Below are 25,164 nucleotides of genomic sequence, written 5' to 3' on the forward strand. Positions count from 1 at the left end.
AATCTGTGTCCATGTCCTGATCACTCACATGACCGCACTGACGTCGCCTCCTCGCCCGGTATCGCTCTGTCAGGTTCCGGTGCTGCATATACTGCTGGATAATGCGTGTGGTGTTTAATGTGCTCCTAATTGCCAAAGTGAGCTGAGCGGCCTCCATGCTTGCCTTGGTATGGCGTCCACACAGAAAAAAGGCGCAGAACGATTGTCTGCCGTTGCTCTGATGGAGGGAGGGACGACTGACCACATGGCTTACAGGGTTGGCTTCAGAGAGCTAAAATCAACAAAGGGGGTGGCTTTACATCAAGGAGTATTTCAGGCAGGACTTCACGGAGCATTCCAATAAGAAATGGTGCACCTAAGTTATTGTTCTTATTGGAACAAGGAGGTTAGTCTAGCCTCTGATTGATACATGGCTAGATTTACCTCACTGCACCTTCTCTGTGAGTGACTGCAGTGTGACCTAGAGGAATGAGTCCCCTAGACAGGCGGCGGGGGGGGGACACAAATGAGTACAAAACAAATCTGGTCTATTTCTTGTTTTGATCCACTCCATCTATCTTTTACATCTTTGGCTGGCAGCAGACGGTGCAGAAGGACTGCATGCAATCCACATCTCATGGCTGCTTGGCAGAAGATGGTGCAATATGACTGCTATCCATCCTCATCTCTTGCCTGCCCGGCAGAAGATGGTACAGTACGACTGCTAGCAATCCGTATCGCCTGCCTGCTCACCATAAGACGGTTCAATAGGACTGACTGCAGGACTAAAGAGAATGACCTGGTCAAGTCACTCCAAATTTAGTCCCTGCGGCCATGTCTGCCCAGGCGCTCCCAGCCGACGTGGCTAGGAGCACCTCGGACATGACGATGACGGCTACCAGTCGTATTGCACCGTCTGCTGCCAGAAGGCAATGGGTTGCTGCTACTGTGTAGCAATGCAGTACCACGTCTGCCAGCACCCAGGAGACATACGGTGACGGTTATCTGAGCGGGCTCCATGCTTGCTGTGGTATGGCGTCTGCACAGGTAACTCAGGAAAAAAGGCGCGAAACAATTGTCTGCTGCTGCTTTCACGGAGGGAGGGAGGGAATGGGGGCGTGACGATATGTACCCAGAACCACCCGCGACAATGTTTTAGCCCCATCAGGCATTGGGATCTCAACCCAGAATTCCAATGGGCAGTGGAGACTGCGGGAACTGTGGGATAGCTACCCACAGTGCAACGCTCCGGAAGTCGACGCTTGCCTCGGTACTGTGGAAGCACTCTGCCGAGTTAATGCACTTGGAGCATTTTCTATGGGGACACACACACTCGAATATATAAAACCAATTTCTAAAAAAACGACTTCTATAAATTCAACCTTATTCTGTAGTGTAGACATACCCTTACTCCCACTCTCAGTTCCTTGTCCTAGTCTCCATCCTACACCAAAACCCTTTCCAATTCTCACCCTTTACCGTGCTCCTAATACCTGTGCATTCCATACAGGCTGTTTTCGCCTTCTCTTCTCCATTGCCTTGGCACCAGCAGAAGGACCAGTGAGAATCGTCTTTCTCCTCTCAGTTCCTCGGCCCAGCACCACAGCAGGCCCTGGCTTCCAGGATAAACCTTTTCAGGAAAAGTCCTCTGGCTGGAGCATCCTCAGTGCAAATGGTGTCTTTGGAAAAATTATCTGCCAAACTCTAACAAGTCTTTATTGAGCATCTGTGAACTGAGGTTTACAGAAGGTCATAATTTGGCTAAATTTGGGTGGATTTCCACAGGGAAGGGAGGGGGGAAGAGAGAGATCCCAGTCACCAAGGGACCATACCCCTTGCACATTTCAAGTCCTTGATCCACAGTATGGAAGCACTACAGCTTTAAAATGAAATTTTTGTGTACATTTTTCAACATTATATATATTTAGCTCAAATGGTTAAAGTCTGGCAAAGTCATCAGGATCTGAAAACAAGGTTTTACAATAGAAAGTACTGGCAACATTATGCTAGATGTATCACCTCTAATATACGTAGCCAAGATTTTAAAAATGGGAACCTACAATTAGATTCCTAAATATGTGCCTGAACGCTAGGAGATCGTTTTGGCTTCAGTGGGAACCCCCGGGGCTCTCAGCACATCTGAAAATCTGGTCACTTAGGCCCTGATCCTGCAGACAGCTATTTACATAAGTAGTTCCATTGATTTTAAAGGGACTACCCACATACATAGCATAAAGCTTGCTGGACTGGGGTCTGACTTAAGAAATTCTTCTTGAAAATCTTTATATATCTCACACACACACATTTAACTTGCACACACACACACACACGTGTGTGTTTCATGAACACTTTATATAATGATGACTTTATATGGGATACAATAAAAGATGATTTTTCTCACTGAACATCTGCTTTATGTCTTATGATGGGACAAAATAATTACATGGAAAAAAATCAAATTTACATCTATATGTATTTCCCAGATCTGAAGTCTGTGAGATGCTCTAGGGCCTGAACAGGAAGCTGGACAATTGTTTTCTCCTACGGTTTTATATTTATGCAGTGTATGTTTTTTCTTTTCCATCTCTTCACTACCATGAACACCCCCGCCCCCATGTATGTTTCCTTCTCAGCTGCCAAGCAATAACCAGTTCTGATGTCAGGCAGCTTCTCTCAATGCTTAGGCTCTGCTTACTGACTTTTTTCTCCAAGATTTAAGGGGGGGAAATTGTCAGGATTCCAGCCAAAGCTCAGGAACATATACATTCATTGGTACTTTTTAACTTTTAATTATTTCCTATCACAAGACATAAATCAGTAGTTTAGTAAGAAAATCATCTTGCTATTGTATCCCACATAACATAATCATTTAAATAAAGGTCTACGCTCTTTCCCAAAGTATGCCAGTTTTCTTCATTTAAACAATGCTGTGTAAGTTATAACTGGAATTAGTGATACATTTCTCTTGCAATTTTCCAAAGACCTCAAAGGAAATTATTGTACATCAAAGAGTTCAGACACTTTGACATATCCATTTATATATATAAAAACAACCAGTAGAGCTTCAAACAAAAATCTTTGTTCTCCCATGGAGGTGGAAAAAAAGATGGCATCTGTATCAATGTATTTGTTTGTCTATTTAACAAAGGAAATCAGGCTGTAGTTTTGAAGGCTAACATTTTCAAAAGCTTATGTTACTGAATTTAGCAGCTTGGGTGGCTATAGCATTTTTGTTGTTGTTTGGTTGGTTGCTTTTTACTCATATGGGTGTTTGGGGCATTTTCAGTGCAGTTATGGCATTCCTTTAAAATAGGGACAAGAGGTTGGGTGCTCTTAATGGGATTTCAGAGCTGCCCAACAAATGCAACAAGATACTTCTCTGATAGCTATGCCTAAGGAGGTGCAAACAGACACCTCTATAGCCATCACAGCCTCCCACCTTTTTCAGATCTTGCCCAAGAATATACAACCATATCAAACTACAGATATGTGACATTAGGGAAGGTAATTCCACATTTCAGGAAGAATTAGGTTCTGTAAATTACAAATAAAGTGGCAGCTGTTTGGAGATGCTCAAGTTTTGAAATATTAGAAGGCAAATGGATTAGTGGACAGAGTGCAGGTGAGGTGGTCAAAAGCATAAGAAAAATGCAGTTTATCATATGGATGTCACTACAAAGGTTTATGCACACACTTAACTTTCAGTAATCCCTCTGAAATCTAGTAGTCACATTAAAGTGAAGCTTTTGTGGGATTGGGAGCTAAAACTGTATTTTTTCATGGAAATAAAATCTTTTGCATGGAGCAAAAAGGCAAATTGCAATGGTGAGCATTACATTTTAGACCCTGATTCAGCAGAGCATTTAAGCACATACCTAAGTCCCACTGACTTTAATAGGATTGAACGCGTTCAAGTTAAGCACATATTTAAAGTTCTTTGCTGAATCTGTGTCGATGTGACCATTATCATTAAACAATGCTTGTTGAATGCGAGAAATGTTTCAGTACGTCCCTTCAGAAAAAGGCAAACAATTTCATGTGTTTTGTTTTTTTGCTTGTTGGGGCTTTATAGTGTTAATGGAGTCATTGTCTCTAGTGGACTGTGGAATGTGAAAGGGATGGGTCCTGTTTCTCTTAGGTTCTTGCTTTATTTTATTTTAGTTAGTTAGTTTGGCTGCACAAATTCTGAATGGTTTAGTCCCCATCATGCAGCTAAAAAAAAAAAGCAGGCAGCTTTACGCATCAGATGACAGAGATGAGCAGAAAGATGCAGGAAAAGAAAACACAATCATTTAAGAGAAAGCGGTCCAAGGGTTCCCTTTCCCCCAAGAAGATGGTACAGAGTTATTTGTTTGTTTTTGGAAAGTTAGGTCTCCTTTCTCCTCAACTTCTATTTCCTTTTCTCTCTGTCTACCAGTGGGCTGGAAGCTCAGTATGAGAGAGCATAAAAACTAGCCAGCAGGCAGCAGACAAGGCAACCTCTATACCTGTTTCCTGCACTAAGATCACTCACTCAATGGCATCCACATCTCAGGCTTTTCCCTACACATGTACAGTAAGCAAGAAATCTGATAGAAATTTTAAATTTCACATCTTTTACAGCAAATAATCAATTTAAAATTTCCTCTGCAATCCATGATGACTGTGAAAATAATACAGCCTTAGACATCATCACAACATGTGTATATATATATACGAGATCAGAATTTGGATCCAAATTTTGTGTGTGATACATAAATGTATGTAAATAGAGAACTCTAAACTGATTGGAAAGTTCAGTTACTTCTCTCTGAACATCTGCTTTCCCATAATCTAGGCAGACTTCTTCCCATTTGTGTACTAGACAGTGATTATATGACAGACTGATTCAGCTACCATCACACTATATATGCCTAAAACATGGTTACATTTTCTTGATTGAAAGCTTCAGTCCATCTGCCTATTTCTCACTAAAGTTTATTTTACAGCATTTCTGTTTCCTTCTAAGAAAAGAACTCAATTTGGACAGTTTTCGTTTGAGAAACAAGGTCAATTTTTTGACATCCATTACCCTGGACAAAAAGATTAGAGTGATATAAATGTCAGCAAGGGGCCTTTTTTCCTTGTACTAATTCACAATATCTAGTAATGCCAGCTTGTTGTGTCACTGTTTACCACATAAAATATGTGTAGAAGGGTCCCTAAAAAAAAAAAAATCAATAGCCATTATCATTGTTATTTACCATCATCATAATCCATCATCTGCTGTTGTTTCACACCACATTTTCCATGCCAAGTGTGGGCGTGCAGTACCATGCTGATGAATAGCTGCAAATTGCCATTCCAGGACTGCTGAGTTTCTGCTAGTTGGTGTAGCAAAATGCTTGCCTTCATGGTGGGAAGCATTGCACTGTGCTATTAAGAGGGACCTCAGCTGAGATTTTTCTCAATTTTTACACATTCTTCTTGCAAGACACCACAATAATTAGCCCCTGTATGTAGTAAACAAGAGACGTAAAATCCTAGACCAAAATGTTGAATAGGGAGAATAACTTCTCAGTGTGAAAAAAAGTTAACCAGTTGGAATTCTTTGGTTGGTTAACTGTGTCAAACAAACAGTAAGCTCTAAGATATCAAATCAAAAGATAGAGTGTGGGGTCAGGGGGGCGGGCAGGTTGCATGAAAGAATCTTTGAACTGGCTCAAGAAAAATAAAAAAGAGGAAAATTCAGCCCCACCCAAATCTTGAACGTAATGCAAAATTCTACTCTGAAAGATCTGAAGTGCTTGGCTAAGGTCATGCATAGGTGGGAGTTGGGAGAGGGTCCAACATATCCTCAGCAGTTTACTATTATTTTGCCTTCTCCACTTGTTCTCAGTTGGGACAGGGCTTTTGGAGGCACCTGATGGCTTGCTAGCTCACCAGCCTTACGTTCTTCTCACCTGCAAGGTTAGTTTACTGCTATCCTTCTTGCTGTTCACATCATTACTCCATGACCAATTCCTTACGCTAGCCAATCCATGGATTGGCATGGAAGCCTTAGAAAAGGTTACTTGACTCCTCATCTCAGGAAGAGGGAGAAAAAAAAAGGCCCTGATTCAGCAAATCATAGAATCATAGAATATCAGGGTTGGAAGGGACCCCAGAAGGTCATCTAGTCCAACCCCCTGCTCGAAGCAGGACCAATTCCCAGTTAAATCATCCCAGCCAGGGCTTTGTCAAGCCTGACCTTAAAAATCTCTAAGGAAGGAGATTCCACCACCTCCCTAGGCAACGCATTCCAGTGTTTCACCACCCTCTTAGTGAAAAAGTTTTTCCTAATATCCAATCTAAACCTCCCCCACTGCAACTTGAGACCATTACTCCTCGTTCTGTCATCTGCTACCATTGAGAACAGTCTAGAGCCATCCTCTTTGGAACCCCCTTTCAGGTAGTTGAAAGCAGCTATCAAATCCCCCCTCGTTCTTCTCTTCTGCAGGCTAAACAATCCCAGCTCCCTCAGCCTCTCCTCATAAGTCATGTGTTCCAGACCCCTAATCATTTTTGTTGCTCTTCGCTGGACTCTCTCCAATTTATCCACATCCTTCTTGTAGTGTGGGGCCCAAAACTGGACACAGTACTCCAGATGAGGCCTCACCAATGTCGAATAGAGGGGAACGATCACGTCCCTCGATCTGCTCGCTATGCCCCTATTTATACATCCCAAAATGCCATTGGCCTTTTTGGCAACAAGGGCACACTGCTGACTCATATCCAGCTTCTCGTCCACTGTCACCCCTAGGTCCTTTTCCGCAGAACTGCTGCCTAACCATTCGGTCCCTAGTCTGTAGCTGTGCATTGGGTTCTTCCGTCCTAAGTGCAGGACCCTGCATTTATCCTTATTGAACCTCATCAGATTTCTTTTGGCCCAATCCTCCAATTTGTCTAGGTCCTTCTGTATCCTATCCCTCCCCTTTTACTGAAGGATGTTCATAACTTTAAGCAAATGAGTAGCCCCAGTTAAAATCAAGGAGATTTCAGTTGGGACTATGCACGTGCTGAAGTTGACTTCTTTTGGTCTACGTATGTGCTTTAAAGTTACATGCACAGTTAAGCACTTGCTGAATTGGGACCCAAACCACTGCCAAGAGAAGAAAGGAGGGAATGGTTACTGCTTAGAATGAAAGAATGTGATGCCAGCCTCAATTAGACATCAAGGAAACATCCTTGAACGGCTAAGAAAAAATTCATTGCCAAAACCACAATAATAATAAATAATAATAATAATAATTATAAAATAACATTTTACAATTTATTCATAAAATGAGTTATTCTTAATTCAGAATATGAAAGTACTTTTCAGAGAGGGGTAGAAAGGAAAATAGTCTTTAGGGGCAAGATATAAAGATAATGCCATCAGGATCAGCGTTATGTTAAAAAGTCTGCATTTCTTATGTATATTCATATGGCAGCAGAGTTTACATTTTCCTGGCACCTTAATCTGGCTACGTTCAGATCTTCAGGGCTGCTTTTCTCAATGCTAACTTTAATTAATTCAAAATGATAATAAGGTAATTCACTGCCCCTGCAGAGGCACAGAACAAAAGGGCCTGAACCATGAATTTATATTTTAGGTATATTATTTTGGGGTACAGCATTTATCATCAACATTTAAACTCAGTCATAAATTGAGGCCCTAGAAGCTGATTAAGTATACTAAAAAACAAAAATCAGCATCTTTATTAATCTATGATAGTAACCTGTTCATAGTAGAATGGATACAGTATGGCACAAACATTGTTTGTTGCCTCCTGTAAAGGCATAAATAAAACAAAGTAGGAACATGGAAACTTTTTCTGCCATATCACTTAAAGAATGACCAGCATAGGGTGCAAATTAAATATATTTCCCTTCTTAGAGTTGAAAAGTGGATTTTTCCCCCCTAAGTAATGGCCATGATAGTGCTGAAAAAAATAATATTTTGGGCCAAGGAGCTGTGCTTTATAGCAGCTGAGCATCTGGCCCTGAATGTTTAAGGTTTATAAATTGAAGACACAATGTAGTAAATTGTTTTTAGCAATTACTGTGCATATCAACTGGCAGAATGGATGTATAAGAAATATCCATCAAGGACCACAAGTTTGCTATTTAAAGACTGAAATGAGAATAGAATAAAATTACTGTGGTAATAGTATCTTTCATTGCCAAGGTGTCAGAAAGCCTGAAAAAAAGTCATACAGTGATGCTTATTTGTTCAGTTATACAGACTGATTTAAGGGCCTTTATTTTCTGACTTTGTCTTCTAAATCTATGGGCCAGGGTGAAAGAGTCAGGTAGGCCTTGAACTGAAGAAAACAGGAAGACTACAGGGTATGGGGGGGAAATAGTTCCCCTTATTAAAATGGACTGGTTAATATATTGGGATAGATCCTGAGCTGGTGTAAATCAGTGTAGTTCCATTGACTTCCCTGGATCTACACCTATTTCAGCTGAAGGTTTGGCTCTAAATGTGTAATGTTAGAAGAAGACGGAATGGAAGGCAAAAGTTCTCTTTCTTAAATGTTTACCACTTGTTTTCTGGGGTCAGCCAATCAAGATTTAGAATGTTTACTTTGCAGCATGCTGAACTGTTGCCTTTTACAGATTACACTGGGCATTGCATTCACATATCTATCATTCATCACAAAGATTGTCAGAAGAATGGGAAAAGGAACAAAAGGAACATTCTTAAAGGAAAACTGCAGTGATTAGATAGATACCTGAATAAATATTTACTATATAAGGACACACATTTTTAAAATGGCTCTTAATGACAAGTCTCCTTTATCAGTTAAAAAATCATGTAAGTGGATTGGTTTGGACATCTGGAATATTCTGTTACATTTATCATTTGTAAATGGATAACTCAACCTTTGTTGGTGACAAAGTGTTTTAGGGGAAATTTCAATAAGGAGAGAGAGTGGTGACTTTGCAAACAGAAATTGGGAGGACTTTCCATACATGGGGGCAGCATGCAAAAAAAGCCTCGAGATGGGTGTGGAAAGAGAAGAAAAGGGAAATAGTGTTAGTGCAGCACAGGGAGAGAGGAGAAATGTGAGAGAAGAAAAGGTCTCCTCAGTTAGCCAAAGACTCTCTAAGACTTTCAGGAGATTGACTTCTATGTGTGTTCTGTCATCCACTGTGCTATGAACAAGTTTATGAAAAAGATAAAACATACCTTTAAATCACTTTGAAACTGTCTGGCCTCAGTTCCACTCCATTATGTTATCCTACGTCTTCTCATTCTTCCATTCCTAATATGGATAATCAGATTAGCAAATTGGTCATATCTCCTTGATTAATTATTTTTGTTATATTTAAAACACTGAATGTTGTACTGATTTACTGCTCTGGCCCTGGTGAATAAAATATCTGTTATATTATTTTGGAATTTTCCTTTGGAATGCAACTCTGATTTAGAGTATGTGTACTGTGGAGTCCCGGAGTGTGATTGCAGCTTGTGTAGACATACCAGACCAAGTTTGAATCCACCTAGTTTGTGTACCGTAGCAGTGAAGCGATGGCAATATGTGCTTCACCACAAGCTAGTCATGTGAGTAATTGCCCAGGGTTCTCAGTGGACTTATACCACCCATACGGCTGCAGCTTTACTGCTTTGGTACCCAAGCTAGTAGTTCGATTAAACATAGCTGGGGTATGTCTACAGGAACTGCAATATTTAAAGCACAGTGGTTTTATAGACACACAAGTGATACAAAAGCAGGTGAATTTTGGAGTTTGACCAAGAGTGAGGTTTTTTTAAAGGTTTTAGATTTGTTCAACTCAATATGCAAAGTGAAACCCAGTGATTGTGAGCCCACATTGATTAAAACCACTGGAAAGCTTCTCCTTGAAATGATGCCAATGAGTATGTATGCAAATTAACCTTCTGAAGTCCACACACTTCCAGTCAGGATGATAGCGATCAGTTGAACAGTATCTGTCTCTTGAAAACACCATGGTTTATACAGTCTTCCCTTTCTCTTTTATTTCTATAGTAAACAAATAGACATAGGGAAAGAAAAACAATTTATATCATTTGGGTACAAACCATCTGACAAAGTCCATAAATACCTGCTGTTGGAACATGGCTGAACAAACAACTATACATATAATTTTAAAGGCATATAAAGCAGCACTATAATATAGTTATGTAATTGTTTGGGGAATTATATTCCTTGCTGATGTGAACTACTATCAGTTAGTCACTGATCCCACCGGGCATTTAGTATGAAGTGGAATTAGTTAAAAGGTAGCTTTCCTATTCAGGTATTAATTTCCAGGGCTCTCCAGCCTATGTTTTGAGACATTACAATTACAACGGTCTTTCATTTCTACCAAAACAGACTTAAGTAACACTAGAGTTTAAAAGAGGAAAGAAGAGGGAGAGATAGAAAGAAGGAGGAGGGGGGACTGATGGGACAGCTTGTTATTTTTATTTATTTTTCCTCCTTTAATAGAATACAATTCTTGTCTATCAACCAGACAGTTCAGCCCTGCTTAAGGCACAATCTCTGTGAGAAAGCTCTGAGGCTTTAAACTTTAAACATAGCTGTCACAAGTTGATGCACACACACACATGCATACACATACACACAAGTGATCATTATTGCCTGGCAGTGAAAGACCCTGCATCCAACTGACCTAATGGGTCACTCACTGTATGAACTATGTCATTTAATTTCAATAGAGGTCTCTTTTTTCATATAAGCAGTAATACAGCATACATTATGCAAGTGGACAAATGCAAGACATAACCATCATGAAGGAGAGCTTTAAAAAAATGTACACAGCATAGCCAGAGTCAGTTGAAAAAGGATTTATATCTCTTGAGTGTCTGGCCTTGAAATAGATGGGAAATGTCAATCAATTAGACAGTGGTGAATGATGGGTATGATAGAAGAGAATCTAAAGAGATAATACATGTTAAATACAAAAAGGCTACAGCATACTGACCCAGGAAGAGATCTGGGAGATATTCCTGAGATTGCCTGAAGCCCTGAGCCCAATCTGAAGGTGAGGAAGACACAAAAAGTGCTGGTGTGTTATTCTGTGAAACTAAGGCTTAGTCTCTACTACAAACTTAATGTCAGTATTATTACATCGCTTGGGAGTGTGGAAAATCCACACCCCAGAGCGAGGTAGTTATTCAGACCTAACCCTAGTGTAGACAGCGCATGGCCAATGGGAGAAGCACTCCCATTGACATAACTACTGCCTCTTGCAGAGGTGGAGTACCTGTGCCACCAGGAGAAGCTCTCCCATCGGTGTAGGTAGTGTCTTCACTAAGCGCTACAGCGGCACAGCTGACCCGGTGCAGCTGTGCCGCTGCAGTACTGTAGGTACAGACATGTCCTGGGATGAGAAGACAGTATGTACTACATAAACTGCACCCAAGGGAACAAAGCACCTAGTGAAAGTCACCTTATTTAAGAACAGAAAATACTTTGCACTGCCATAATATCTTCATCCTAAGGGTCTGATAACTGGACCTACAAATGTACCCTAATTGTGACCTCAGCTGTGAAAAGTGAATGTAAGTTCATCAAAGGTCACAATAACTGTAATAACAAATGTTGATGGTAAAAGGTGCAAAAGCAAGACAGAAAGACTGAAATAATCCAAACAAAAAGGCCTACTGATATAACTCAGGGACTGTGTTAAGATCCTGGTTGGTAGATAAGAAAAGTATGGAACTGGAAATCAGTGAACCAAAACTGGTCTTTCAGAAACTAGGCCTAATTGGTGGACAAAATAATGAGAGGACAGGGTATTCCACCCATCACTCCTATGGGTATCCTTAAAGAAAAAAAACTTAGGGAGAAAAATTGATTACTGGAGCAAGCTTCACCATCATGGCTGACACTCCTACGATTTCCTGGGGCCCCGGGCTTCATCATCCTGACCCTGAGAGATGTCCTGACCAGACCTGGCCAAAGAGAGGGACCCAGATGACATTGCCACCTCTACCAGCTCCGGATAAATCCCAGCCACCACCTGGAATATGAAACTTTCTCACACAGCCCTCCTTGTGTTTTTTCTTTTCCTTCCCTACCTATGTCTTCTCTTTCCTATCCCTCTACCTTTTTCCTTCTGTCTAACAACTATCTGTCTTAGCCAGCCAATATTTTTCAACACTCAGTTGGAAAGAGGCAGCTAAATGCCATGCCCTAAACAACCCAGTGCTGGTACAAGTTTTCCAGACCTCAGAGTGGCTGATAAGACTATGTGCTCAGCCCATGTTTTTCTTGCATTCAGGCTGCTTCTGAGACAGAAGTTGTGTTTTCTGTCCTTGCTGTTCTTTTCTCTCCCTCTTTTGTGTGTGTTTATCTTGTTTTGTCTTCTAGGAAGTGGGATCAGTCTTCAACAACAACAACAACAATTACAACAGCTCTAGCCCATCTCAACTAACTTTTTCTCTTTTCCCCAAAGGGACAGTTATTACAATCTTTGATATCATCTAAGAGAGGGTCAAGCAAGGGTTTTTTTTCTTTCTAAAAACTCTCTACAGCCAAAGTTAAAGGGAACAATGTTGGAACTGAAAACCTTACTTAATACTTTATATTTCAAATGCTTTAGTTGTTTTCCCCTCTTTTCTATATCTTTAATAAAAAGTTTAAATGATTTTTAATGGTGTGTTTGCCATGGCAGTGAACAGGCTGAGGACTTTGTATTCTAAACCCCAAATCTTGTTTAAAACGTTTTAATGTTGGACAGTCAGAGCCATGTTTACACCTTTGACTCTTTGAGCCTTTTTATTCCATCTAAATTAATACTATAGATCTCAAAGCATTTTAAACATTAAGGAATTAACTTTTACACTCTTCACCCTTGTGAGCTAGGGACTTATTGTCCCTATTTTACAGATGGAGGTGTGAGGCACACAAAGGTTACACAACAAATCTGTAGCACAGCTGTAAACAGACCCCCCTGACTCTCACCTCTGTGCTTTACTAAGGCCCGATCTACACTACAGACCCGTAATTGGTATAACTACCGTACATCCCTCAGGAATGTGAAAAATCACCATGTCTGAACGACATAACTATACCAACTGAACCTAACCCTCTGTGTAGACAGTGCTATGTCGACAGGAGACCTTTCATAGGCCATCCTGGATGCTTCCTCACACTGGAATTGGCCACATAGATTAATAGAAAGTTAGAGCAGCTAAGACCTATTTTCTTTAATCAGCTGCTTGTGGGTTCAGAGAGTTAGCAGGTTTTGCACTTAACCCTGTGGCCCATGCGTTGCTGCGGTTGATGATGAATGTGGAGGGTGTCTATTGATGAAGGCCTTTCATAGGCTGCCATGAAGCTATCCCTACTTGGCCTGCTCATGTGCATGTTGGAGGTGGGAGCCATTTTGATTTGGTGCCTGAAGGTAGCTTCTGGCACGTCTGGTAAGGGGATGACGGAAGGAAAGGAAGCAGCCCTGGACTTAGCCCCACTTCCCGATGGCTTCTGTGGGTGATGGTTTTAGAATTAAAATTATAAAAGTGATTCAGATAAAGCTCTGATGTTTGTAACCTTTATAAAGTCATGTCTGTTTAAGTTATGTGGGAAAATAACATTATCTGTTTCTACCATATAAACTAACAATGAGAGGACTCCAAAGCATTTTCTTTGGATAAGGGCCCAAAACTACAGATGCTTATCTAAGCCCTCTCAGCTCTTTGCTTTTCCTTCTATCTTCCCCCTGTGTGTCATCCTTTGAAGCACAAGAACAAATCCACACAGACACACCCCTAGAGCCCCGACCAGGGCTATTTTATCTGCTACCCAAGATCCATAAACCTGGGAATTCTGGACGCCTCATCATTTCAGGCAGTGGCACCCTGACAGCAGGATTGTCTGGCTATGTAGACTCTCTCCTCAGGCCCTATGCTACCAGCACTCCCAGCTATCTTTGAGACACCACTGACTTCCTGAGGAAACTACAATCCATTGGTGATCTTCCAGAAAACACCATCCTAGCCGCTATGGATGTAGAAGCCCTTTACACCAACATTCCACACAAAGATGGACTACAAGGTATCAGGAACAGTATCCCCGATAATATCACGGCAGACCTAGTGGCTGAACTTTGTGACTTTGTCCTCACCCATAGCTATTTCACATTTGGGGACAATGTATACCTTCAAATCAGCAGCACTGCCATGGGTACCCGCATGGCCCCACAGTATACCAACATTTTTATGGCTGACTTAGAACAACGCTTTCTCATCTCTCATCCCCTAGCGCCCCTACTCTACTTGCGCTATGTTGACAACATCTTCATCATTTGGACCCATGGGAAGGAGGCCCTTGAGGAATTCCACCATGATTTCAACAATTTCCACCCCACCATCAACCTCAGCCTGGACCTGTCCACACAGGAGATCCACTTTCTGGACACTACAGTGCAAATAAGTGATGGTCACGTAAACACCACCCTATACTGGAAACCTACTGACTGCTATACTTATCTTCATGCCTCCAGCTTTCATCCAGATCACACAATCCATTGTCTACAGCCAAGCCTTAAGATACAACCACATTTGCTCCAGTCCCTCAGACAGAGACAAACACCTACAGGATCTCTATCAAGCATTCTTAAAGCTACAATACCCACCTGGGGAAGTGAAGAAACAGATTGACAGAGCCAGAAGGGTACGGAGAAGTCACCTACTACAGGACAGGCCCAACAAAGAAAGTAACAGAATGCCACTAGCCATCACCTACAGCCCCCAACTAAAACCTCTCCAGTGAATCATCAAGGATCTACAATCTATCCTGAAGGATGATCCCTCACTCTCACAGACATTGGGAAACAGGCCAGTCCTAGCTTACAGACAGCCCCCCAACCTGAAGCAAATACTCACCAGCAACTACACACCACACAACAAAACACTAACCCAGGAACCAATCTCTGGAACAAAACCCGTTGCTAACTCTGTCCGCATATCTATTCAAGGGACACCATCATAGGACCTAACCATTTCAGCCACACCATCAGGGGTTCCTTCACCAGCACATCTACTAATTTGATATTCCATCATGTGCCAGCAATGCCCCTCTGCCATGTACATTGGCCAAACTGGACAGTCGCTACGTAAAAGGATAAATGGACACAAATCGGACATCAAAAATTGTAACATTCAAAAACCAGTAGGAGAGCACTTCAATCTCCCTGGACACTCAATAACAGACTTAAAAGTGGCCATTCTTCAACAAAAAAACTTCAAAAACAGGCTTCAATGAGAAACTGCAGAACTGCAATTAATTTGCAAAATTGACACCATCAAATTAGGCCCGAATAAATACTGGGAGTGGCTGGGTCACTATAAAAAGTAATTTTCCCTCTGTTGATATTCATCCCTTGTCATCTGTTGGGAATAGGCCACTTACACCTTGATTGAATTGGCCTCATTAGCACTGACACCCCCCCCCCACCACCACTTGGCAAGGCAACTCCCATCTTTTCATGCGCTGTAATATATATACCTGCCTAGTGTATTTTTCACTCCATGCATCTGATAAAGTGGGTTTTAGCCCACAAAAGCTTAAGCTCATGCCCCAGTAAATTTGTTAGTCTCTAAGGTGCCACAAGGATTCCTCGTTGTTTTTGCTGATACAGACTAACAGAGCTACCCCTCTGAAACCTGTCATCCTTTTGTTTGAATGCCCTGGCATAACAAGAGAGACAAGGTGGGTGAAGTAATATCTTTCATTGGATCAACTTCTGTTGGTGAGAGAGACAAGCTTTCAAGACACACAGAGCTCTTCTGCAGGTCTGGGAAAGGAACTCCCAGCATCACAGCAAAATGCAAGGTGGAACAGATTGTTTAGCTTAAGTAGTTCACATTAATTTTGTCCTATGACTGCAGAGGTGTTAACAGGTCACATTATCTTAAATGGTCCCTTACAATATGTGCTAACTATTTATGCTAAACAATCGGTTCTACCTTGCAGTTAGCTGTGCTGCTGGGAGTTCCTTTCCCAGACCTGAAGAAGAACTCTGTGTGGCTCAAACACTTGTCCCTCTCACCTACAGAAGTTGATCTAATAAAAGATATTATCTCCTCCACCTTGTCTCTCTAATATCCTGGGACTGACACAGCTAGAACTGCAGTGCATCCAGCGTAATAAGATATTTTTCTCTCTCCTGTTCTCATTCTTCCATTATCAAACCCAACTATTTCCACAAGTTTCAGTGATTCTCTAGGTTCTTCCATCCTTTCTGAAGCTCCACAGTCCCCATCTTTCCTGGTAATTCTAATAGTGTGGGGGTCTCAGATCTGCAGTCTCTCTCTTCTTGGTCTTCTGTTCTCTTCAAAATGGGATGCTCTGGTTAGAAACTCCCCCGCTTCAATGCATTGAAACTGCAGAGTACATGGTATTTTAATAACAGCTGGCCAGAGACTCTGGTCCTGATAAAACCCTTTATCTTTCATTTGAGTGTATGTTGCAGAGGAAGACCAGTAAGGGCTGGATGGATATGAGGGACAATTAGGTCTGGAGCCTTTTGAGGAAGATGGAATTTGAGGTTAGTAGAGTGTTTGTTCCAATTGATTTAAATCTTAAATAAACTCATCTTAATATGGAATAAAATACTTAAATTTGGATTAGTTTTCTTTTTTTTTCAAGACAATTCACTGATCCAAACCAAAAATATGTGTTTATCAATACAGGCTGATGGGCACTGGACTTGTGTGTAGCCTTGAGTAGGTGCAAGGCCAAAAAAAAAAGAGGCATAGAAAAATTGAAGTTCTAACTCATACAACCAGCTCTTAGGAGATAGATAATCCTTCCTGCAGCAGACAATGAACTATACAACATTACAAGACTAATCTTTACATACTGTGCAGTGGTTTATGTTTAAAAGGAAGAATTTATTTTGTCACATGGCTATCAACTCATGATAACATTCTAGGAAGAGGAAGATAACACAAATTAAAAATATTACATTAAAATAAGTATGTCCTTTTAAATATAAACCAGTGTAGTCAATTTATTCTTCAGCACTGTATTAAGTAAAAACTTTCTTCACTTCAATTTGTGTTGAGTTATTATTGTTCTACTCTTTGCTGTTAAATCTATCTGTTCACTACAATATGCAGGAAGCTAACTCAAGTCAAGTGTAAAGTGTACTGCAGAGATGGTGTAAGAAGATGATGACTGGATCCTTATCAGGACTAGAGCTAGACTATGGTCCAGGTGCAAGATTGAACCACGGTTACAGTTAGGGTTTGGGATTCACAAGTGCTGAAACCTCCGGAGAAGTTTTTGTGGGATTTTGGTCCCCACTTGAAGAAATCCATGGGTTTATCTATCATCCAGAATGTTAGGAATCTTGTGAGAATAACTGCTGTTGTGCTATTTCTGCCTTTTAAACTTATTGCAAGTTTTCAGCTGCATCCAAACAAGAAAATAGGCCCTTCTACTTTTGGATACAGTACGGAATGAAAATCCATGGGCTGAATTCCAAACTGCTCTTTACCCCCAAATTTTGTGGAGATTTGAAGTGTTGGCTTTGGACAACACTCTGGGACAATTTCTAGTACACAATTAATTTTTCAGTGAAAAGGAAGGGATCCCTTCTGCCCATACTTGAATTCTTTTCATTTGATCACAGAGCCAATCATTCCTGTCCACACTCTCACACCATATACAGATGTGTTTCGGGTTCCCTTTTGGGTGAATAGCATGGAGCTAGTGCATTCACTCAATCACAAAGAAAAATCAAATGAAAATGACAATGGGCTTGCAAAATACAAGCAGTTATGGCTAGTTTTTACCCTGGCCAAATACATCCATAACGAATGAAAGGGCATAAGATAAAAAAAAGTGGGGAATAAAATGTAAATTTTAGTAAATATTTTCTATGTGACTGCTATGTGTCCTGCTCAGCAACTGATCTTACAAGATATGAGGTGATGCATAGTTCTGTATCTCAAAATAGGATCTCTTAGTTTTCAAGCAAGATTCCTGAACATTGATATATAATTATGTATTACAGACAAACCATTAACTAAAAGGGGTTATTTTTGGAGGAGTTTACAGGGGTATGGGGAAAAGGGAAGGCATTTCTCCTAGATTTAAGTCCTTATTACACAACAGTACTTTGTTCTAGTTTCCTTTACAAAATATATCCACGTTTCACTGCAACTTCTATTTCCGACCTTTCTGTATGTTTTTTCTACAAAACCATTTTATCTTTCCCCCTAACATATAGGGCGCACACAGCAGATTTTTTAAATCTAAAAGTGTATTATTTTCACAGTTGTTATTTTCGTCACATAATGCAGCCAATAATATTTTCCTTTCTTTGTTGATTTCCCTTCTGTGTCACAGAATCATAGAATCATAGACTATTAGGGTTGGAAGAGACCTCATGAGGTCATCTAGTCCAATCCCCTGCTCAAAGCAGGGACCAACACCAACTAAATCATCCCAGCCAGGGCTTTGTCAAGCCAGGCCTTAAAAGCCTCTAAGGATGGAGATTCCACGACCTCCCTAGGTAACCCATTCCAGTGCTTCACCACCCTCCTAGTGAAATAGTGTTTCCTAATATCCAACCTAGACCTCCCCTACTGCAACTTGAAACCATTGCTTCTTGTTCTGTCATCTGCCACCACTGAGAATAGCCTAGCTCCATCCTCTTTGGAACCCCCCTTCAGGTAGTTGAAGGCAGCTATCAAATCCCTCCTCACTCTTCTCTTCTGACTAAATAACCCAGTTCCCTCAGCCTCTCCTCATAAGTCATGTGCCCTAGGTCCCTAATCATTTTTGTTGCCCTCTGCTGGACTCTCTCTAATTTGTCCACATCCCTTCTGTAGTGGGGAAACCAAAACTAGACACAATACTCCAGGTGTGGCCTCACCAGTGCTGAATAGAGGGGAATAATCACTTCCCTCGATCTGGTGGCAATGCTCCTACTAATAAAGCCCAATATGCCATTGGCCTTCTTGGCAAGAAGGGCACACTTCTGACTCATCTTCTCATCCACTGTAATCCCCAAGTCCTTTTCTGAAGAACTGCTGCTTAGAATTATAGAATTGGTCCCCAGCCTGTAGCGGTGCATGAGATTCTTCCTTCCGAAGGGCAGGACTCTGCACTTGTCCTTGTTGAACCTCATCAGATTTCTTTTGGCCCAATCCTCCAATTTGTCTAGTCACTCTGGACCTTATCCCTACCCTCCATCGTATCTACCTCTCCCCCTAGCTTAGTTTCATCTGCGAACTTGCTGAGGGTGCAATTCATCCCATCACCCAGTTCATTAATAAAGATGTTGAACAAAACCGGCCCCAGGACCAACCCCTGGGGCACTCCGCTTGATGCCAACTAGACAACGAGCCATAATAATAATGACACTGAATTTTGCCTTTCAAGCTGCTATTTTGTGGAAAGTTTGCCTATAATCGTGAGTGAAGTTATTTCACAACAAAAATATGTCATATGGCCACTGTGACAGGGCACACTTGTCCCGCACTGGTACTGAGAGGATTAACTCCACTCTCTGGGCTGAGTTGGCCACAGTCCTGTGGCCCTGCTGGGAATGCTCTAGCTGGAGACTAGGTATAAAAGGGAACAGCTGAGCTCATTCAGGGCTGACCGCCGAAGAGAGAGGATACACATTGCGAGCTCCAGCCCAGGAACCACAGAAGCCCCAGACAGTGAAAGCCAGGGATGCTGAGACTCTGGAAGATGCCCAAGGAGTGGCAGAGCTGTTGGGAGCCGCACTGACTGAGCAGCCCAGAGACCCCAAAGATGCCAGGACCACAGCATCAGGAACTGGGGAGGAAGTAGCTCAGGGAGACTAGTTGTGGTGCTGAGTGGGGTCAGCATGTTTCAGGTGGATTCCCTGCTGACCCCATGGTGGGCATACGTGCCACTGACTGAGCTGTAACCCAGTGGAGCAGGGAGGGCGTGGGTCCCGCTACCCAGCCACCACCCATCCTGGGGTGATGGCCCACTCCCCTGACAGGCCACCAGGCCACGCAGCCCCATGGAAGGGGCAGTTATACTGACTCTGGCCACTAGGCCATGCAGCCCTGAGAGAGGGAAACCTTACTGACTCTGGACACTAGGCCATGTGGCTCTAAGAGAGGGCGACCTTCCTGACTCTGGACATTGGGCCATGCAGCCCTGAGAGCAGCCCTGAGAAAGGGCAGCCCTACTGACTCTTTCAGCTAGGCCATATTGCCTTGAAGAGCCATATGGCCACACCAAGTCTGACCACTAGGTAATACATCCCGGACGAACCGGGAAGCCATATTGACTCAGGTCATTGGGTCCCACAGCCCTGTGAGAAGGAGCTGCCACCCTGACATTGGCCATTGGGCCACACAATCTTGAGAGCGAGAGAGAGAGAGCAGCCATATTGACTTTTACTGCTAGTCCACACTACCCCAAGACAAGGAATGATCATAAGAATGCAATCACGGGGAAGTAATTACCCTGCCCCAAGAGGGGACGAAGCGCACTTGCCCTGTGACATCAAATAAGATGAATCTTTCTCCTACTAGTGAAATCAAAAGTTCTTACTGTTCACTCCTTTTTTAATTTTTATCCAAAACTGAAAGGGAGTTTAAGGTTGAACATCTGGCTTTGTTTTCCTGTTGCTATCAGTATCCTCTCCCCAAGCCTTCAAGCTAACCATTATCATTGTCTTTGGAGAGCTAAGAGAAAACTGTATTTCTCAGTCAAAACAGAAGTTAAAACTCTGTTGTTTTTTTCCACATTATATTTTATAACATGTTTTATTCCAAACTCAAGCAGCCTGATCTCTCTTACATCTCTCTAAGTTCATTCACCTTATTGGAGTTACTCCTAATTTGAACCACTGAAAACAGGGTCAGAATATTTCCTCCCTCCAACACGTTTGTAAACTCCATTCACATAAATGAGACTGGTGTCAATGTAAGAATGGAACCCCAAGTCTGATCGCATACTAATTCAACACTGGTGTGAGTCTGTAGAATTCAGTGGGTTTGATCCTGGTTAATACATATATACATACATACAGATACACTTTGTTTTGAAAACAAATAGTTACACAATGACTTTTCCAATTCCCTTTGGAAGAGAAATGATTTTGAATGTAATGTCGGCTGCTATGATCCTTCAATCAAATTCAGGCCTTCTCCCCCAAAGCCTCCCCCTGTGTTAGATTACTCTTCCAGGAAGGCGGATTGAAATGGGTAAGAATATTTATCAGCTGCTTGATACACACAGTGCCAAAGCACAAGGTCAAACTACTTTCAGTACAAAATACAATTAGAGAGAACCTTAGGGTTTAGTGTTTTTAATTTCCTTTTCTTGTAGAAAGAGATTGTTTGAAGAGAAGAATTTAGAAAGTAACAAAAACCCACATTTAATTCTTAAAGGGGCAACTGGAGAAGAAATAAACCTTAGAAAAAACTATTTGAATGAATGTTCTGTAAATGTTTGATAATTTTCAGGAGAGATAAAATTTCAATGTCTTGGGCCAGATTCTCAGTCCCTGGTCAAAGTCCCTGGCACCATGGGAGCTGCCTAACAAGGCAGCTGAGGATTCTCCTTGTTTAAGAGAATCCTCACCTAGCCTCCAGCAGTATGCCCGACAGTGGGTTGGGGATGTCAGCTTTGAAAGGGACATCAGTGGAATCACTGCATTGGAAGAATGACCTCTATGGGGCCATTGAAATTGGAGTACGTTAAAGCAGCCGGGTCATTGTACTAACTTACACTGGGGAGCTGAATCAGTTTCCAGCTGCTCCCAGGACTGAGGGGAGTGCAAAGGTGGCTTTAAACAGAACTCAAACAGTGCAAAGGATCACGTCAATTTTTTTAAAATCAGCAATATGTATAACAATCTTTAGTGGGAGACTCCAAAATACTTCCAAGAAGAACAGCATTTAAAGAACAGTTTTATATTAGATTGATACTTAATAATAATTCCTCCTTTATTCAGAATGATACTTACTGGTAAAATTACAGTATCTGTTTCTGCGGGTTGTATGGCATAAAGGGTCATGGTTCCAATGAGCTTATAAAAGTGTTTATTTGTTCCTGCTGTTCATGACTGTAAACCAATTGAATTTGCAAAATGAAAACGATTAATCCACCACTACCATCACAACAAAATATCTTACTCCTCCTCCGGTTATACACATTTTCTCCTACAGACTTGCCCATTCCTCTTTCCAAAGTTTCCCATTTCTCATCCCTAGCACCTTGTTTTCTGACTCAAATATAATAATAGTAACTTAAACAGCTCATTCTATAGGATGTTAATGGCTTATAAGTAGAGCTGTGCGAATAACAGGTTTTTCAGTTTTCTGGCAATTCGGAAAAATCAGGGGAAAATAAATTTGAGACAAATAAAACATTCTGTTTCAATATTTTCTAAATGCAACATTTTACTTTTGACCATTTTAAACTGTTTTGGTAGGGGGTTATTCAATAAAGTTAAAGGAAATTTTGGAAAGAAAAATAAATTTTGAATGGAAATACTGAACTATTTCATTTTAAAAAGTCAAAATGTTCAGATTGGGGGGTGCTATTTTGTGGAGGGTTGTTTGGGTTTGGGTTAGGGATTTTTATTTTGTTTATTTTTGACTGAAACAATCTCACAAAATAGACAAATTTATTGTCACCAAATCTGCATTTTTTGTTAGAGAAAAATTTCATCAGAAACATTTCACCCAGCTGTACTTGTAAGTGTTGTAGTAGGACAGTCACTCACTATGGTGAAGGAACAGCTTAGTAACAGTACTTACAAAGGATTGAGAAATGAAATTGAGAGACTTCAAAAGGTGTCCTGTCCGTACCTTCTCAGCCAGAAAGGTGATGGCTCTGATGTGGGCCACTGAATATGGGATGAAGGGTGGTCTAAATAAGGTTGGATGGCGAAGAGGAGGAGAGAAAAAGAACCTTCAGAGCCCTGAAGGGGATGTGGAGGAACACCTGGAAAAAATGGGAGGCAGGAAAAGGTAAAAATATATTAATCTGACTGCTGGAGCTGCACCTATAAAAATTACTTTTCAAAGTCTTTATCTTTTTCTTTAGTCTTACTCACCTTGTCTTTTCTTAAGTCAGTTTGAACTCTCTCTCCATATACATATATAAAATCCTCTCTTACACTCTTCTTGACTTTAAGAAAGAAACAGATACAAGATTATTCTCCATAGTTTCATCAGATTCTCCATATAAATATCGCTTTCTGTTTCTCCTGTGCAGCTATCTGAGCATCTGCAAAGCATTTGGCATTGTCATACTCATAAAAAAAACACTTTGCAATTCTAGTAAATTATGCAGAGTTTAGCGAGGTATAACAATGCCACATCTGTTTTGATTCTAATAAATTCCAGTGTAAGGGTGTTAAATCCACAGAGTCTTGGCTGAGCTGCCCATGCCATGTCTGGAAAAAACATTTTTTTATTCTTTGGCTCTATCTACTGCTTTCAATTTGCCTTCACAATCGTACAGTACAGAAGAAACAAAATAATCAGCCAAAGTTTCCTCTTGATTATGGGTGGGGTCTGATCTGTTCGGAAGCTTTAGTAAGACATGATGCATGGATGGGGAATGGGTCACAAAGTACTAACAGTTAACTATTTTGGATCACTGTTTGTGATCATTAGGCATTTATAAAGTCCTATGAGATACAATACTGCATATTTGTTATGGGCTATTATATGTGTGGGGGGGGTTCAGATAAAGAACTGGAGTCAGAACCTTTACAGTTTGCTATTTCTGGGTGAAGATTGGGTCTGATCTGAAACCTAATGACATCAATGGAAGAACTGTCATTTTCTGTTACGCTGGAAGGACAGGAGAAACTGGATGTGGTTTCATTAGGTCACAACTTTATTCTTAAATCTCCGGGAGTACTTGGAAGATAAAAGTGTACAGTTCAGGTAATTTCAAAATCATTTCCATATATACCCAGGGGGCTTCTATCAGCCCTCCACCTTAACCATCCTGGTCCCCCGCCAACCCATTGCTGGGACCTCACCCCCACCTCAAATGAGGGTGAAGGGGAGTGTGTAAATTAAGGGGAGTTGGATCACTGTCATATCAATCGTAAGAGCCCCAGCCCCCGCATTTTCTTTCCTTTAAAGAATACATCCTGTAAATCTTTTACCAATCCATTTTATCTGATCACTGTATCCCTTCCCTATGGAGTACCTGCCCTGGACATCCACCCTACATTTACATAATGAGCTGAGACATCCTACCCTAACTCCCATTTCAAGTTCACCTCAGTTAAACCCCCCTGGATCCACTGTGGGGAAGTAAAAAAACAAACAAAAACCACTCTACCTTGGCCAGTCTAGCGGCGAGGTAAAATACCTTCCCAGTCCCCCATGAAAGGAACTAGCACAGTGCCCACAGCAGTTCCTGTATTTCACCACTTACATGGTTGGGAGGGTGGGTGCTGCTCTGTCTTATCCAGGCTTTTCTTGCACCAGTATGGACCTATGCAGTCCTCCCCCTGCCCTCCTGCCTGTCTTCTGGTCACCTGGGAGGGAAGGATAGGTCAGCATCCCCATGCGCACCTGGTCTTCAGCTGCAGCAGAAAGTCACTCCCTGGTTCTTGCACACACTTTTTCCAGCAAGCCAGACAATGGGCCCCCACCACTTAATCTGTAGTGAGGTCATTGTCTTTAATGGGCTTTGGAACAGGTCCATTATGAATTTGCTTGAGTTCACTATGCTTCTCTGCTAACAGCAGTCTGTGTGCAAAAGGGAGCCTGGGGCCAAAGTGATAAACAAAACCATTTCCATTTTGAACACTGGAACACAATAAGTTCCCAACATTCCACACAAAAAGCTCTGATTCATTCCCATATTGTATCTTTTTCTCTCTTCCTTTCACCTGAGTAGGGAATCACCACTATGTAGGTAACCACTCTATCACTGTCAGGCTGTGTTCTTTGAAAACTCCATCAAGCTAAAACATTGCTCTCTTTAATCAACACTCCCCTCCCTATCACTGTTAGTTAAAGTGCAGGATCTACACTGGATATTGCCTACTGCTTCATGGCAGCCACTCTAATTTTCATACCTTTCAGTTGTTGGAAAAATGCTATTTTTATACTTTCCAGAATGTGAATGGCACTGAGGATTTTACTTTGAGTCCAAATGGATCATCTGGACTCCTAACTTTGTACAGTGCTTTGGGAGTGTATAGAGGCAGAGGAGCCCCTATGACTTGGTT

The 25,164-nt window shown here is 41.5% G+C and overlaps 1 long non-coding RNA gene across 1 annotated transcript in view; it reads right to left on the minus strand.

The window, feature by feature from the left end:
* LOC311521126 overlaps positions 1–25,164 on the minus strand; it is a 495,541-nt gene that overhangs the window by 256,180 nt on the left and 214,197 nt on the right. Inside the window, exons 3-9 of the long non-coding RNA XR_014711803.1 lie at positions 24,363–24,465; positions 23,020–23,093; positions 22,721–22,907; positions 21,925–22,023; positions 9,863–9,968; positions 9,155–9,230; positions 1,473–1,712 (exon numbers count right to left, since the gene is read on the minus strand). This is a non-coding gene — a long non-coding RNA (uncharacterized lncRNA). The remainder of the gene's footprint in view (positions 1–1,472; positions 1,713–9,154; positions 9,231–9,862; positions 9,969–21,924; positions 22,024–22,720; positions 22,908–23,019; positions 23,094–24,362; positions 24,466–25,164) is intronic.

This window comes from Lepidochelys olivacea (genome assembly GCF_965140295.1).
Source record: "Lepidochelys olivacea isolate rLepOli2 genome assembly, chromosome: 5".
In the NCBI taxonomy this organism is placed as follows: Eukaryota; Metazoa; Chordata; order Testudines; family Cheloniidae; genus Lepidochelys; species Lepidochelys olivacea.